The following is a 6,321-nucleotide window of genomic DNA, read 5'->3' on the forward strand; positions in this document are numbered from 1 at the left end:
CTCCGCAATTATCCGAAGGATGAGGATAGGGTTTATTTGTTAAATGGTTTCAAGTTCGGTTTCAGAATTCCTTTTCAAGGCCCCAGAAAGCCCTTTATGGCCAATAACTTGAATTCAGTTAAGAGGATGGAACACATAGTTCATCAAAAGTTTAGGAAGGAATTGGTCGAGGGTAGGGTGATTGGTCCATTTCCCGCACCCCCTGTGAGTACTTTGCGGGTATCTCCTTTGGGTATTGTGCGTAAAAAGACTCTGGGGGAGTTCAGGTTAATCCACCATTTATCTTACCCTCATGAGAAATCAATGAATGACACCATACCAGAAAGTTTATGTACAGTGTGGTATACATCTTTTGACCAAGCGGTCCAGATGGTACGGTACTGTGGAGTAGGCGCTGAGTTGGCAAAATACGACATAAAGTCAGCCTTTCGCCTTCTCCCTGGTTCACCCTTTGGATTTCGAATTGCTGGGTTTCCAGTTTGAAGGGCAGTTCTACATGGACAGGGCCTTGCCTATGGGGTGCTCCATTTCTTGCGCTGCTTTTGAGCACTTTAGCTCTTTTCTAGAATGGGGGGGGTGCGCCGCCGGGCTCGTTTGAGAAACGTGGTGCATTACCTGGATGACTTTCTCTTTGCGGGTCCTCTGGGGTCCAGCCAGTGTGCCCACTTGACGGCGGCCTTTGCAGCACAGTCCGAGGAGCTGGGCGTTCCCCTAGCCCATGAGAAGACAGAGGGCCCTACCCAGCAATTGATGTTCTTAGGCGTTGAACTGGATTCTTGGCAGTAAACATCACGACTCCCAAGGGACAAAAGTCTAGGTCTCCAGGAGGTGGTTGCTCAGTTTCTGCTGTGGCGAAAGGCAACCTTGAGGGAACTGCAACAGTTGGTGGGACACCTAAATTCTGCATGTAAGGTGGTAGCCCCTGGTCATCCTTTTTTGAGGAGGCTGTGTGATGCAATGGCTGGCCTACGTCAGCTTCATCACAGAATTCGGATTTCCAGCAGCATGCATGAGGGCCTCCTACTATGGCAGGAGTTTTTGACCTCTTTTAACAGTGTCTCTTTTTGGAGGACCGATTTGCAGCTGGAAGCCGAGCTGCAAGTTACATCCGACGCCACGGGGTCCCTGGGCTTTGGTTTCTACTTTCGCATACATTGGTCTGCGGAGGACTGGCCTCTGGAATGGGTAGAAGCTGGGTGGAACAGAGATTTGACCTTTTGGGAGTTCTTCCTGATTTTGGTAGCCATTTGGTTGTGGGGGGAGGAGTTGGTGGACCACACGGTTTATTTTTGGTGCGATAACCTAGCAGTGGTGCACATCATCAGTTCCCTCACTTCCAAATCCCCCAGGGTTATGACGCTCGTGCAGGCTTTCACCCTTCGTTGCCTGCGGCTGAATATTTTATTTTTCATCAGGCATTTACCCGGGGTGGCTAATGGGGTGGCTGTCGCTCTATCTCGCAAACAGATGCAGAAATTTTGCCAGCTTGACCCAGACGCAGATCTTCTCCCAACAGTGATGCCCCCCGAGTTATGGATTATTGGCAGGTCGAGGCTGGCAGAACGATAAGTCTCGCCATTGCTCCTAGCACCAGAAAAGCATACAACAGGGCAGTAAACCAATTTGAAAGTTTCAGGAGAAAAGTCGGTTACCTTAAGAAATGGCCTTTTCCAGTGAAGCATTTACTCCACTATAGTGTATCCTTAAGGTACAGGGGTCTAGCAGTTCGTTCTATTAGGGGTCGGCCGTCGGCCTTGGCCTTCACTAGTAAAGCCATGGGGTTCCAAGAGCATACCGGTGACTTCCGCATTAAGAAAATGCTGGAAGGCTGGTCCAGAGAGGAGGGGCCTAGGACAGTTGCCAGGCAACCGATTTCACCTGGGGTTCTTAGGGGTTTATGGTCAGTTTGGGGCCAGGTGTGTTTGTCGGATTACGAAACTCTAGTATTTCATGCAGCCTCCCTGGTGGCATTTTTTTGGTGCTCTCAGGGTGAGTGAGCTGGTGGCTCAATCTAAATGGGACGTTTCGGGTAGGGCCTTGATGGCCCAGGTCATTCGCATGGCTGACGGTTCTGTATATATTACAGTTCGTCGCTCCAAGACCGATCAATTGCAGCAGGGGAACACTATTCATTTGGGTTCCTGTTGAGACATGGAGCTCTGTCCCGTAGCTGTTTTAACGTGCTACCTTGCTGCCCGCGGTTCCGGTGCCGGCCTGTTGTTCCGTCATGGAGATGGTACTCCCCTGACGAAGCACCAGTTTTGGTTAGTGACGGTCAAAGCCCTCGCTAGGCTGGGCTTGTCGGGGGTTAAGTTCGGCACTCACTCGTTCCGCATAGGCGTGGCTTCCATGGCAGCCACCCTGGGGTACTCCCCACTGTCCATTCAGAGGCTGGGTAGGTGGCATTCCTCGGCCTATAAGGGCTATGTTCGCCCTCTTGCACTGAAGTAGCTGGTATCAGGTTATTGGGGGCGATGTTATTTAACTTTTATTCTTTTTTCAGGTGCTGTGGTCCATGGAGAGAGACGACGCGTCATTGCATGCAGACACAGCTTCGTGTTTTGGGCTGCCCATCGGGCCAGGAGGACTTCAGCCGGGTCACAGCTGGGGCTGAGCATGTGGGCTACCATTGAACGGCATGGACAGAGGGGTCTCCATTGGTCAAGCCTGTTGCCCTTATTGTTCGAAAATGTTCACGTTTTCCCTCCGCATGTTGTGGTGATACATTTAGGGGGGAATGATTTAGGGCTGCTCAAGGGAAAAGCCCTTGTGCTGCAGGCCAAGGATGACTTTAGAGTCATTAAGAGCCGTTGGCCCCAGGCTTCGATTGTGTGGTCTGCCATGATCTCACGCCAGGTATGGCATGGGGCATGGGACCCATGGGAAATTGAGAGAGCTCGCCGGAAAGCCAATTTGGAGATTAAAAAAGCCCTTGAAGAGGGGTTGGGCCACTTTCTCCCACACCCTGGGATCCGTGCCTCTTGCATGGATTTCTACAGGCAAGATGGCGTCCATCTTTCCAATAAAGGAAATGACTCCTTTCTGGAAGATCTGAAGCAAGGGCTTAAGGAAGTGCTGAGTTTTTAGTGGGCGCAGCGGCCTGAGCAGAGGCGTGGCCTCACGGTGGCTGGGTTTTGCCTAACTTCAGTTATGGAGCTCAGTGAGCACCACGAGCACCCCAGTTTTGGGGGATGGGGTCTAGCTAAATAATTCCTGGGCCATGCGGACTGGTTGAGTGATGAAGCGGACTGCCTTGGGTTTGCCTGGATTGATCCACCCTTTTGCCGTGCAGCTGGGGGTTGGAACTCCAGGGCATGACCCTTGCTATGCTGGCCGGGTACGAACCATTCATTCGGCTATACCTAGGGGCAGGGTGGCTCGCCCGTTATGCAGCAGGGGAGGGGTGTTTCGTCCCCTGGCCCTTCCATGCTGCTGTTATGTTTATAGCCTTTGCTATTATATTAATAAATAAATAAAGTGGGCCTTAGTTTACCCAAACCCTTGTGTCCATCTCTTTCTTCCGTCTATGGGGCAAAGGATTTTTTTTATAAGTAGATAAAAATGTCTTTTCTTCATGTCTTGCAAAAGGCTACTCAATGTTCACAACAGGGATTTTTGCGGGGAAGGCAGTGTTGTTTGAGAACAAGCAATTATTTTACTTGGTAAACGGTTTGTTTGCAAGGGACCGTACAGCTACCTGGTGTTACGCACATGAATAAATAGCATAAGTGAGCGGTAAATAGCAGGAAAAGTTGACATTCTGCTAACAAGAAAGTAGGCAGGAAGAATTCAATATTAGAGGTTACAGTTTGGTGTAGTGGTTAAGTGTGCGGGCTCTTATCTGGGAGAACCGGGTTTGATTCCCCACTCCTCCACTTGCAGCTGCTGGAATGACCGTGGGTTAGCCATAGCTCTCGCAGGAGTTGTCCTTGAAAGGGCAGCTGCTGTGAGAGCTCTCTCAGCCCCACCCACCTCACAGGGCGTCTGCTGTGGGGGGAGAAGATATGGGAGATTGTAAGCCGCTCTGATTCAGGGAGAAGGGCGGGGTATAAATCTGCAATTCTTTTTCTACAAAAGAACAGAGCACAATCTTTAATCAGGCCAGGGAGGGGGAAACAAGTAGCAGCAAGATTGTTTAATTGCATATTTTGGAGGGGTTTTCTTCCCCCCCTTAAGAATGTATTTCCAATCAACAGAGAAAATTAATTCAATGATAATATCAACAACACCATGTGCGTGTTTGGTGAACCAAGGAACAGGCCAAACGTTTCAGTCAAACAAAATTATGCGGATTTGCATGGAATGGCTGGCTTTGTATAATTCTGCTTTCCAAGGCCCGGGAGGATGGGGAGAGAGATTTAATCAAAGACCGAGGAAACAGAATGGAATAGAGATTGGGTGCAATAGCAAAATGGTATTTTACAAATCTTTTCTTCACCGCCACACACACACACAAAATTCGCCGGCTTGGTGTCTCCAGACAGTGTGTTCCTGATGACATCTGGCAGGTATTTTGTAGGTGCCCTGCGCTGCTCTCGACAAGACGGATGTAAAATTCACCCAGAACGTTGCCAACAGCTGTTACAGTAGGTGTCACTCTTTGGACATGGCGTAACTTATCCGAGAAGACAGTGACCTTGCAGAGTACAACCTTGGTTCCTGCTAATCCGATAAAGCTGTTTCCTCCCCCACCACTCTCTTTTGCCTGTTTTTTCCCCTCCTAGATTAATGGACACCCCCCTTCCGCACTCCCTTCAGTCATCTTCATGTCAAGGGACCATATGGATAGGGTTAGGGTTAAAGAACGTGCCACCGTTTGGTGAAGGTTTGCATTAGAGTTAGGTTTAGGGTTAGGAAAGACAGAGTTTTCATATCATAATGATAGTTATAGTGTGGATCGGAAAAAGCTTTGGATGTTTTTTTCATTCTGAATTATAGTCTATGGGAATCAATAAAGTGAACGGGACCTTCGGGATAGGGTTAGGGTTACGGGACGTGCCACAGTTACGTGAAGGTTAGGGTTAGGGTCAGTCAGAAGATGACTGAAAAGGGGGGGGGGAATCTTGCAGGTGCTTGACCCCAGGGTGGCTCACTTAGCCGTCACAAGAAAATAAAGAATGCCACCAGTCACAAGAGATGAAAACGAAGGCCAAGGATGAAATTAAAATCAGAAGGGGGACCTCAGTGGGGTATAATGCCATAGAGTCCTCCCTCTAAAGCAGGGGTGTCCAAACTGTCGCTCAGGAGACACATGTGGCTCTTTCACAAGTATTGTATGGCTCTCAAAGACCCCACTGCCCCGTGGACAAGCTTGAAGAAGGCATTTCTCTTTAGCCAGTTTGGTGTAGTGGTTAAGGCTGTGGGCTCTTATCTGGGAGAGCTGGGTTTGATTCCCCACTCCTCCACTTGCAGCTGCTGGAAATCGCCTCGGGTCAGCCATAGCTCTGGCAGAGGTTGTCCTTGAAAGGGCAGCTGCTGTGAGAGTCCTCTCAGCCCCACCCACCTCACAGGGTGTCTGTTGTGGGGGGAGAAGATATAGGAAGTTGTAAGCCGCTCTGAGTCTCTGGTTCAGAGAGAAGGGCGGGGTATAAATCTGCAATTCTTCTCTTTAAATTGCATCTTCAAGTCAAACCAGCTGGTGGCTTAGAGAATGCATTTAAAGTTAAAGTTGCTTTCTTTCCACCTCTTCCTTCCTTCCTTCCTTCCTTCCTTCCTTCCTTCCTTCCTTCCTTCCTTCCTTCCTTCCTTCCTTCCTTCCTTCCTTCCTTCCTTCCTTCCTACCTACCTACCTACCTACCTACCTACCTACATCTGACATTCATGACTTGCGGCTCTGAAACATGTGATGTATATTCTATGTGGCTCTTAAGCAATTTGGCCATCCCTGCTCTAAAGAATCCATGCTATCCAGGGGAACTGATCTCCTTTACATCTTAGGCCACACACCCCTGATGTAGCCAATCCTCCTGGAGCTTACAATAGGCCCTGTACTAAGAGCCCTGTAAGCTCTTGGAGGATTGGCTACATCAGGGGGGTGGAGCCTAATATGCAAAGGAGCACCTGCTAGAATTCCACCCCTGCGCTTTGCATATTTGACCACACACCCCTGATGTAGCCAATCCTCCAAGAGCTTGCAGGGCTCTTCTTACAGGGCCTACTCTAAACTCCAGGGGGATTGGCTACATCAGGGGTGTGTGGCCTAATAGGCAAAGGAGTTCCTGCTACAAAAAAAGCCCTGGGTTGGAGATCAGTGACAATGCTGGCTGATCTTCAGACCCTGCTTCCTCTACACGCAACCTTTTTGGCGTTTGAGTGGCTTTC

The sequence above is a fragment of the Heteronotia binoei genome, chromosome 1, assembly GCF_032191835.1.
Source record: "Heteronotia binoei isolate CCM8104 ecotype False Entrance Well chromosome 1, APGP_CSIRO_Hbin_v1, whole genome shotgun sequence".
Classification (NCBI taxonomy): Eukaryota; Metazoa; Chordata; class Lepidosauria; order Squamata; family Gekkonidae; genus Heteronotia; species Heteronotia binoei.